Source organism: Neoarius graeffei, chromosome 4, assembly GCF_027579695.1.
Source record: "Neoarius graeffei isolate fNeoGra1 chromosome 4, fNeoGra1.pri, whole genome shotgun sequence".
Taxonomy (NCBI): Eukaryota; Metazoa; Chordata; class Actinopteri; order Siluriformes; family Ariidae; genus Neoarius; species Neoarius graeffei.
In genome coordinates, this window is record NC_083572.1 from 113,791,147 (window position 1) to 113,803,374 (window position 12,228).

At 44.4% G+C, this 12,228-nt stretch overlaps 1 pseudogene; it reads right to left on the reverse strand.

The window, feature by feature from the left end:
• The window catches only part of LOC132884668 (uncharacterized), a 62,398-nt pseudogene extending 54,924 nt beyond the window's left edge, over window positions 1-7,474 (reverse strand).
• Window positions 7,475-12,228: the final 4,754 nt, after the last annotated feature.

Here is a 12,228-nt window from a genome sequence, read left to right on the forward strand (position 1 = left end):
ACACTACACCAAATGGATGTAAAGTCTGCTTACCTCCATGCTCCAATGGACTGCGAGGTATATATGGAGCAGCCGGAAGTTTTTGAGATTAAGTCAGAAACAGGAGAACACTAAAGGCCAATTTATGCTGACAACCCAGTCCTCGCAGACGGTGTCGCAGACAGTGTCTGCGTAGCCCCCCCCCACCTTTGCAGATGCTCTGCGCGCACCTCCCAAAAATTGTGACCACCGCAGAAGCCTCGCAGACAGCGCCACAGACAAGAGGGCTCTGATTGGTCCACTCTACCCGCTGTACACGCACTTCCGCTTCCCTACTTTCCCGGTTTGTTTTGTTTTCATGACTGGCATTTTTAAAAACACGAGCGAAGATGGAGCAGCATGAAGAGCAGTTGATTGAGGAAGTACGTACATCTATACGACTCCAGTTCTAGTCATTATAAAAAAAAGTTCTAGTCATTATAAGTAACCGGAGGATAAACACTCCACTAACCACACCCACCAACTACTCCTAGTGACTTCACGCCCCCTTGCGTTGTGCCAGTGAATAACATCGCGCATGCCTATTCCCCCGCTCAACAATAAATTACAACTGTCTGCGAAAAGCTATCTGCGAAAGCCTTGTCGCAAGAGCATGCAGAGGCCTTTAGTGTGCAAAATCAACAAGTCATTGTATGGATTAAAACAGTCCAGTCATAACTGGAACCTGTTACTGCATGATCACCTTACGGGGAATGGTTTTGTGCAAAATGATGCTGATCATTGTGTCTACAGCAGAGAATCTGACAATGAGAAAGTGATTCTGTTAGTGTGGGTAGACGACTTAATCATAGCAGCAAGTAAAGACACATTACTCAGTGATGTAAAGGAGATGCTGAAGAGAAGGTTTAAGATGAAGGATATGGGTCCACTTAAGCACTTTCTGGGTATTGACTTTAGTCACAGTGAAGGAGAGATCAAAATGACTCAAAAGAGACACATTGTGAAAATGTTAGCAAAATTTGGAATGTCTGAATGTAAACCGAGATCCACCCCATCTGAGCAAAAGTTGAATTTTGACAATGAGGGTGAGGCTATTGACTCAACAGGATATAGAGAAATAGTAGGTAGCTTGATTTACATTATGACATGTACCAGACCTGACTTGAGCTGGGTTGTTAGTAAGCTTTCACAACACTTAGCTGAACCAAAGCAACAGCATTGGGTTGCAGCAAAACACCTACTGAGATACCTAAAGGGTATGATAGATCAAGAATTACACTATTGAAAATGTGAGGAAAGCCTACAACTTGAGGGATATAGTGACGCTGATTGGGCAACTGACAAAAATGATAGGAAGAGCACAACTGGATACTGTTTCAGCTTAACTAAGAGTGGTCCAGTTATATCATGGAAGAGTAGAAAGCAGCCAACAGTGGCACTATCTACCTGCGAGGCGGAGTATATAGTGCTAGCAGCCACTACTCAAGAGAGTATGTACAGTACCTAGTACAACTACTTAAAGGAATGGATGGTAGTAGCCAGCATGTACCAGTCAAGATATATGAGGACAATCAGGGGGCAATAGCGTTGTCTAAGAACCCAGTATGCAGACAGAGAAGCAAACATGTGGATATTAAGTATCACTTTGTATGTTCTGCACACACAGAAGGGAAGATATTAATAGAATACTGCCCTACTGCAAACATGGCAGCTGATGTTCTTACCAAGCCATTGACAAAGGCTAAATTTGAGAAGTTCAAGGGATATTTGTTTGGAGAGTAGTGAGAGCTGACATGTAAATGTTTCTGGAGAGAAATGTGAACTGTTAAGTTTTGTAACGATAAGTTTTATTTGAAGTCTTCAGAACACTGCCAGTACTGTATGCCAAAGGTTTTATTTTGAGTTTTGGAGTTATGTATTTTTGGTTTTGTTTACCACTAGAGGGAGCTATAAACATGTCTTTGAGTGGGAGTGTTAAACATATTTGATAAATAGTGGCAAAGTCATGTTAAATAGCTTACACAGTGATGTCATGCTGAACGTGAGTGCCTGCACGCACTGGGATGTATATATTGAGCATGCGCAGAATAAAAGGCCAGTGAGTGAGTGTCAGAGGCCAAAGAGACAGTGGAGTGTCAGTTATTTTCTCCCATGAATATTAGCCATTAGCTGCTGCTAGTTAGCCACTGTGGTGACTGTACACATGATAGACTGCTGCGGAAATGTCTAATGCAACATATATTATAAGGTACCTCCTATAATAGTTCTGCCAATCCCCTGCTGCCCTTCATTGATTCCAGTCATCTTGGGATTTTCTTCTGCCATGGGAACCATCAATGCTGGGCCAAGATGGCGCAGTTAAGGGTTGGGCCAAGGGTTGCACATCCTTAGCATCATCTTTAACAAATCACTGTGCAGGTTTCTCCCATGAAATCTCTCGATTACAAGACAACCAGAGGCTTCACAGCCAATAATGATTGGCGATGATCAACTCAACATATTGGACCACTGCACATATCTTGGAAGTGTAGCAAAAGGGGAGGGGGGATTGTAATATTCCGACTACGCCACTAGAGAATTTACCTAGACCAGTATCACCTTAACAGGTGTCTCAGTTATTACCCATAGACTGTTCTATAACACACAGGTTCATTGTACCCGCAAGACAAGAAATGTGTTTTCATCCATGAAATTCAGTTTATTAAAAAAGTATAAAATATTTATATTTATGAAACACAGACTCAGCACTCACAACCACACAATTGTATGTACCACCTCAAATGGAGAGGGAAGAAGAGGAGGAAAAAAAAAGAAATGTCTAGGCTGGGGGCTTACCCGCGAAAAGGGCAAGTCTTTGGCCTAGGAAAAGTCCCAGGAATAAACTCCCACTCACACGTGAACACACCCACAGCAAAAGATGTCCAACTTGACAATCACACGTGACCACAGCACACTGGAAAGAAAATTAATATAACTGGAAGTGGACACAATTAACAAACACACCCAAAGACACATACACACATCTACTCAATAAAATTGGTAGAAATCAAACAAAAAAAAAAACAAGTTAAACTAAATTGACACAAAATTAATTCAAACAAAACAACCCAAAACAAAAACAAACAAACAAACAAACAAACAAACAAACCAACAAACAACTAATGAAAAGTGTATGCTGGTGATCCAGGGTAGTTGTCAAAAATCCTCCCACCAGTACACAAAGGAAAAGAAGACACACAAAACAATTAGCCCACACAAAGTAGGCCAACAGAAAACAAAATATAACAAAGATAAATTACAAATATAGACACTCTCTCACTCTCACAGACAATCACACACAACGCAAACAGAACAGCAACGCCACATAATTGCAGCTGGCATACAGCAAAAACTCTGTTTGCCGTCAGGCCAATCACACAAAATCAGGGCCAAGCAAAACAGCAAAAGGCACCCCAATGAATGTCATGTACCTGTATGCCCACAATTCCTAAAATGCATCATAAAATGTCACGTTAATAAAAAAAATAGGTGAAACAACAAGTTCATTCTAATGCTCTATCAAGCTACATACCGGGGGAGCAGTATCAAGTTGTTTGCAATGCCGAATTCCACAGGTTCAGTCACGATTCTTTAATACTGCAGAAAGTTTCTTGGTTACAATAAACATGGAACAAGCTGCCAACATAAATAAACTGAATGGGAACCTACCGGTACAGGCTATACAGACTCAGACGTGCAGCAAGGTATTAACGTAGCTCACCAACGGAGGCTGCAGAAAGTAGAACACATTACCCACAACACAAGGAATAAGCCATGACAAAGAACAACGCGCATCAAACACACAGGAAATCTTACCGGCGATCAGGCAGAAACGGGTATATGGGGAGCCAAAGTAGGACCAGGAAACGAAGGCGTTTTTTTCCTGGGCCAGATCTCCATATCCTTATATATAAGCTCCCAGCATACCCATTGGCCCACAATCGCCATTACCAGGAGCTCCACCCATTCATCCCACTACAATCTATCCCCACCTTTTTGCATCGTCATCCCGACAATGGAACACCCGTCAACTCCCCACTTAGTTCTACGGCCTAAACAAGGCTGTGATTGCACTTGATGCAGAGTCGCTAGCACCAAGTGCCCCACCACCTACTGGTCGTGGTAGATGATAAATATTAGGGTGGTGACCAGCTGTGAACCTTGTGGTCCGATGTAGGGATAGCCCGATGTTACCACACTGGTCCTCTACAGGGGGTGATGGTACAACTGGGGCATTCACACTAGTCATAGTGGACCCTAATGGCATGGGGGGCAGGTCTAGTATGGCGGCTGGGCCCAAGGTGGCCTCAGGGGCAAGAGGGGGAAGTGCAGGCACAGCTCCAGGCACTTCTGGAGGATGTTGGGCAAGCTCAAGGCCAGGGGGAGCCGAATCCACCTTATCCTCCTCCTGTGAGGTCACCCACTCCACTACCAGTGGCCCGTCAGGGACAAGGAGGGCTAGATCGGCCGTCTCCTCTGGTTCTGGAGAACTAGCCTCCACAACCAGTGGCCCTGTCTGAGTAGGGCCCATGGGAAGGTCCTGTCCTAGACAAGCCTTCAATAGGCTACGATGTACATGTTTTACCTTACTGGGATTGCCCACTGGTGCAATAGTATACACCCCTCCTCCAGCTGGGAGGGCCTTGATAACTTGATGCACCACTGGGCTCCATAGGTCCTGGATTTTATGTCTACCTTGCACATTTAAGTCACGCAGATATACCAGCTGACCCTCCCCCAATGGTGCATCATGGACCCGATGATCATGAGTCTCCTTTCTCTGATTTGCTGCAGCCTGCAAATGGTCACGGGCTCCATGAAAGGCCACCTGCAATCTGGTCTGATGTTCCATGACCCAGTCATGGAGGCTGCCTGCTCTTGGCTCTTGAACCCTCCCTAACAAAAAATCAATGGGTAACCGCAGTTCTTGACCAAACATTAGGAAGTATGGGGACTCCCCAGTGACTGGATGGGGGGGGTGGAGTTATAGCTAAAGAGTAGTTGCAGAAGGCAAACTACCCAGTCTCTCTTATGTGATGCAGGTAGCGTACGAAGAAGGTTGTATAATGTGCGATTAAAGCGTTTGCACTGGCCATTTCCAGCTGGATGGTAGGGGGTAGTCCGAGACTTCTGAATCTCATAGAGATGGCAAAGCTGTTGAATTAAGGATGCCTCAAAGCATCTGCCTTGATCAGAGTAAATGCGAGCTGGGACACCAAACTTATAAAACCACTCACAAACAAGCACCTGGGCTACTGTGGCAATGCGTTGATCTCTAGTGGGAATGGCCAGAGTGTATTTGCTAAAAACATCAGTCATAACCAAGACATTCTCCCGGCCAGACCGAGACGGCTCTAACAGGGTAAAATCAATGGCAAGCACTTCATGTGGCCGTGAAGCCAACAGATGTCCCATAAAACTATGGGCCACTGGTTGAGAGTCCTTGGCCAGTTGGCACCAGTCACACTCAAGGCACCAACGGGCCATGTCAGTAGACATGCCCGGTCAATAGTATCATTTCCTAACCAGCTCCATAGTATGTTCGATGTCTTGGTGGCCGTGATCCTGATGGAGCTGAGTCAATACCTCTGTTTGGAGTCTGGCTGGTAATAACAACTGAAAACACTCCCCTGCACCGTCTGGCCGCAGAACCCTTCGGTACATGATTCCCTCCCTCTCCACCAGTCGATCCCACTGGCATAACAGGATTATCACAGATTTTGACATGCGCTTACACACCTCAGAGCTAGGCCTCACTTTCTGTTGCCAGTGGGGCAGAACCTCCTGTAAGGTAGGATCTGCTTCCTGCATGGAGTGCAACTCTGAGCTACTATGTCCCGGTAGAGCAGTAATAATGGTCTGGGTGACTGTTGCTGTTGGCTGTGCTTCTATTGCCTGCTGTAATGAGGCAAGGAGGACGGTGCCTAAGGCCAACTCCGCTGAACCAGACAAGTCTGTGGGGTGCTGTCTAGACAGGGCATCCGCATTATGGTTATGCCGACCGGAACGATACTTTATTTCAAAATCAAAAGAGGCCAACTGGGCAGCCCACCGTTGTTCCGGGGCCCCCAACTTAGCCGAGGACAAATGTCTGAGGGGATTATTGTCTATATAGACCAAGCAATGATGTCCCAGCAGGTATTCCCTAAACTTCTCTGTCATGGCCCACTTGAGCGCAAGGAACTCCAATTTCATGGAGCTGTAATTGGACATACTATTGCGTTCAGTGGGCCTCAGACCTCGGCTAGCATATGCTATGGGGCACACTTTTCCCTCCTGCTCTTGGGAGAGTACCGCTCCCAAGCCACTATGGCTGGCATCAACCTCCAAAATAAACGTCAGCCTAAAGTCAGCATAAGTGAGAACAGGAGCAGTGGTGAGCCTTCTTTTCAATTCCTCAAAGCTATGCTGGCACTGTTCTGTCCAGGAAGAGCCAAGACTATGGCTGGAGCCTCTCCTGGATTTTGTACCACCTAGCTCAGCCACCAATCCGTGCAGGGGTGCCGCCAACTTGGCAAACCCTTCCACAAACCAGCAGTAATAGCTGGCAAAGCCCAAGAAGGAGCACAATTCTGACACTGTGCTGAGTAAGTGCCAACAAGCAACAGCCTCAATCTTTTTGGGATCTGTGGCTACCCCATGTTGCGAAATGACATGGCCCAGATAGCCTACCTCCTGCTTGAAAAAAGCACACTTCCCCAACTTGGCCTTTAGGCCCTCCCACTGTAAGCGCCCCAAGACCACCTCTAACCGCTCCAAATGTTGAGAAACTGAGGAGGAAAAAAATCACAATATCGTCAAGATACAAGAGTAAAGTCTGACATTGTTGATCCCCAAAGAGCCACTCCATTAGCCTCTGAAAGGTCACAGGGGCATTACAAAGCCCAAATGGCATGTGATCCCGTTCAAAGAGGCCAAATGGAATGCAAAATGCGGTCTTAGAACGATCACCCTCATTGACAGGAACCTAGTTATATCCACTGGCTAAGTCCATTGTGGAAAACCACCGGGCCCCTGCCAGCACATCCAGAGACTCCTCTATTCGGGGTAAAGGGAAGGCATCCTTACGAGTCTTGGCGTTAAGTTGGTGGTAGTCCACGCACACATGCAGGCTACCATCTTTTTTCTGCACCAAGATGATAGGAGAAGCATAAGGACTACTGCTCTCCCTGATGACCTGCACCTCCAACAGCTGATTGATATGAGCCTTGGCCAACTTACTATACTCAGAGGGAGGGATACGCCTGTGTCGCTGTCGAACAGGGGCATCATCGATTAGGGGTATATGATGGGAAATAAGGTTAGTACAACCCAAATCTCTATCATGGGTAGAAAAGACTCCACTAAACTTATGCAGCAGTGACTTTACTTGTTCCTGGTCTGCATCAGACAGAGCAGACAAGTCTATAGCCTTGATCTGATCCAGTATGGAAGGAACCACTGTATGGGAAGCCATGGTTACTGTCGTGGCATCAACCTCCAGCACATCTGCAGGCAAGCTAACCACTTGTACACTGTACAACTTACCCAAGCATGTATGAGGGTATAATAAAACATCATCACTGCCTACATTAACCATGGGTATAAAGCCGGTGCCTCAAGTCACTCGAATCAGGGCGGGGGAAGCCAACAGGCCAGCTGGTAAGCCTGTTTCAGGGGGCTCAAATAACACAGGGTTATGGGAGTACTGGGCTGAGCATGTCGTGGCAACCATCATCATGGTGCCACCAGGAATTCAATATGCCTGCTTACCCCAGACCTTTACCCTCCCAGGCCTGGCAACATTGCTGTCTGCACGATGGCAAAATTGCAAAGCCTGAACAACTAAGCTATGAGCCTGTGAAACCAAGGGCAGATCAAAAAGGGCAGGGCCATGCTGACCAAAGAGCTCATGGTAGCATTTGCTCAGTATATTCATCCCTACGGCCCCTGGGGACTGCAAGCCTACCCCACCAGCCGGGTCCTTAACAACTAACACCCCACAATGAGGTAATAACTCCCCACAGAGTTCTATATCCAGTTCCAAATAGCCAATGTAAGGAATAGCCAGGCCATTAACTGCATGGAGCTGCAACCACTGACAAGATTGCAGATGGTCAGAGCCCCATGACTGAAAGTGAATAATAAAGAAGGATTCAGTAATCATTGACACCATAGAACCAGTGTCTATTAGGCAGGGCACACATACCCCCCCCCCCCCCATAAGCACATCCAAATGCGGGCATGATGACATTAAGCTTGTCCTGCCACCACTAGCACTTGAGCCAATCAGGCCCCCACCTAAACTGTGGCTCTGCAATTCGGTGGGAGCTAGTTTTCCTCCAGGATATGAGAAGACTGTCTATTCCCACTAGAAGGAGCTGTCGAGGGAGGCGAGGTACGAGAAACAACCCATTCCCCGTCACATTCCCGAGCAAAATGGCTGGGCTTTTGGCACCTTTTACATATAATGGGATTACTATGGGGTGGGAAGCGGGACCGTTGTAACAAGGAAACACTCTGTGAAAGCTGGTTCAAATGATCTTGCTGACGTTTCAACAGCTCTTTTAACTCTGCCATTTCAGACCCAAAGGGGGCACTAGGACTCATTTGCCCCCCCCCCTCCCCGTACACCATATTGAATACCACATCCTGATGGGACTGAATAGCTATGCCCTCTGGCTCCGCCTGGCAAACCCTCCCGTTCCCACCTGATTGCCTCAGCTCTTAATTCTAACATGGTGATGGTGGGCTGGCACCATGTTAGTTGCTTAAGCTCCCTACGTAATGCACCATCGATCACATGTTCGGCAAACTGGTCATACAAAAGAACCTCAAAATTTGCTAAACAATTAGGTGCACACTGCTTAATTCTATCTATCAGCTTCATCAAAGCCAGTGAGAACTCCAATAAAGTCTCACCCTCTTGCTGCTTTCTAGAGAAGAAAGCCTCCTGGAGGGCTACATAGGACTGGGAGCACCCATACAGTTCCCATAAGATGGCAATGATTCGTTCGGGATCACTCTTGTCAGCATTGGAATGGTACTTAATTTCCTCCCTTGCCTCCCCTTCTAGATGATCATACAAGAAAAAAGCTTGGTCGGATGTTGAGAGACGATGAGCCCGCATACAGGCTTGCACCTCTTCGACCCACTCAATTACATTTATTTCCGACTTGCCATTAAACATTGGACACTTTTGGTCATGTGGCACAAAAACCAATCTTTCAGTTATCAAAGGGGCTGTAATAGCACTAGTTATGGAGGTGGCTAAAGTGCCAGGACCTCCAGAGGCTGCTGCCTAAATAGCTGGTGGTGCAGAATCCACAGGGGCCACAAAGAACCCAGCACCATCGCCCTGTGACACAGCAGCTACCCTTTCCTGTCTTAATTTTTCATTATCCACTTTTAATTGTGCAACCAGTTCCCTTAACTCTTGTAATTCATCATCCATGGCAAATATTTTGACTAAAGACTTACTATGATTGAAGTGACACCCAATAGATTCTACCAACCGGATCTCACAGCACTTCGGCAGGCACCCATTGCTGTTTTGCTTGACCAACACACACCAGAAAAAGAAACAAACAGTATTAAGAAAATAATCTCAATTAACACAAAGCAAAAATAGACCAATCAGCAATGAATACCATATGATTGGAACACATGTTTCTGCTAATATTGGGCAAATCCTGTTGGCTACGCCAGATTGTAGCAAAAGGGGAGGGGGGATTGTAATATTCTGACTACGCCACTAGGGAAGTTACCTAGACCAGTATCACCTTAACAGGTGTCTCAGTTATTACCCATAGACTGTTCTATAGCACACAGGTTCATTGTACCAGCAAGACGAGAAATGTGATTCCATCCATGAAATTCAGTTTATTGAAAAAGTATAAAAATATATATTTATGAAACACAGACTCAGCACTCACAACCACACAATTGTATGTACCACCTCAAATGGAGAGGGAAGAAGAGGAGAAAAAAATGTCTAGGCTGGGGGCTTACCCGCGAAAAGGGCAAGTCTTTGGCCTAGGAAAAGTCCCAGGAATAAACTCCCACTCACACGTGAACACACCCACAGCAAAAGATGTCCAACTTGACAATCACACGTGACCACAGCACACTGGAAAGAAAATTAATATAACTGGAGGTGGACACAATTAACAAATACACCCAAAGACACATACACACATCTACTCAATAAAATTGGTAGAAATCAAACAAAAATAAAATACAAGTTAAACTAAATTGACACAAAATTAATTCAAACAAAACAACCCAAAACAAAAACAAACAAACAAACCAACAAACAACTAATGAAAAGTGGGTAACACTTTACATTACGGCTCGCTAATAAGGTGGTAATTCTGTGGTAATTGTGATGTAATTTCATGGTAATATTGCCTTTGTAACCACTTATTACAGGTAATTTCCATGCAATTTCCAGTGTAATTACTCTGCAGTTTCTAGGTAATAGCGATGCAAACAGCTTTCATTAAGGTGGTAATTTCTATGGTAATTTTGATGTAATTTCATGGTAATATTCTTTGTAACTGCTTATATCGAGTAATTTCCATGCAATTTCCAGTGCAATTACTCTGCAGTTTCTAGGTAATAGCAATGTAAACAGCTTTCATTTCAAGTATAATAAAATGGTAATTATTTGAAATTAATCTGTAGTTATTGAAATGATGAGTCCAGGATTTACTTGTTGTTTTTGTTTACTTACCTGAAAAACAAGGAGGTGATTTCCAGGAAAATACACAGCATCAGGGCTGTAAAATGCATTATCACTTATTTCCACTCAATTACTTAGTTATTACACCTCTGATCTGAAATAGTTACCGTGCACTGACATCCAAAACACAAACACATTTTGAGCACAACCTTTATTACTTTGTTTTTTAAAAAACAAACAAAAAAACATTGTTTTCACACAGGGCTGGCACTAGGCATAGGCAGACAAGGCAGTCGCCTAGGGCGCCAAATGTCTTGGGGGCGCCAGTAACGCTCATAAGTCCCACAGAATTAGAACGTTAAGCAAAATAAAACATTAACCTTTACATTGACAATGATTATTCATGGGCACTCAGTATACACGTATGTGTATGTATAGGTACTAGATCAGCTGTGCTGAAGGGGGTGCTCGCCTAGGGCACCAAACTGACAAGAACCGGCCCTGTGTTTAACATTTGCAACAACTGCAATTAAACAGCATAATTAAATTCTGAAATAATATAATACAAATAATAAATGAAAATATTTTCTTTAATTATCAAACATTAATTTTTAACATGGTTATGTTTAAGGAAAAACATAACACTAAACATTCAAACCCACTGATCTCTTTCAGTTTAGGTTTTATAGGTCAATGGCAACAATTCTCCTTTTTCTTTCATTTTTTTAATGTTTTCCATTAGCCCTGGCTCGTTATCGACAAATTCTTTGCATTCTTTTGCAAATTGCTTCAATGTTTGCCTGTAAACTTGGGCATTCTCTCCTTCTCCTCACCCACAGCAATGAGGACCTCAGCTATTACAGCTGTCAGGGCGATTGTGTTTCTGTCCACGTCGTGTCGCTGGCAGCTGTTGCCCAGACTTCTGGTCTTTGCGTAGGTTTTTAATAGGGCCCTGTACCTATGGAGTACATCTTCTGGTGTTTTCACTGCAAAGAAAAAAAAGGTAAGTACAGTCTTCAACAATAATGAACAAACATTGCATTACAGAGTAAAAATACCAGTGTTAATATAAAAATTATTGAAATTAACCCCGTTTCAGATAACATTTGATCCCACTCAAAAATAATATTAATTTTACTCTTTGGTCAGTGTAACATTTCCAGAGTTAATTCTACTCAATATTGTGTAAAATAGCTTAACAGATTTAGAGTTGAATTTAGACTGGCCGTCTGCAGAACTTTACACTGACTTTTGCAACTGTTAGAGTAATTTGACTCTGCACAGTGTTGTAAATACTCTATCTGGATATAAGTTTACTCTGGAATATGGCCACTCCATTTTTTACATTGTAGCCAGTAACACTTACTTCTTTTCCCAAATTTTGCAGTGGTCCTCTTCTTCTTAGACGTCTTCTTCTTCTTCCTCTTTTTTCCTCGCTCAGAGGAGGAGGAAGAGGAGGAGGGGGGGAGGAGGAGGAGGAGGAGGAAGAAGAACGGGCTCGAGGAGACGAGGATCTTCCTAGGCCTGGGTGTGCAGCTAAATGGATA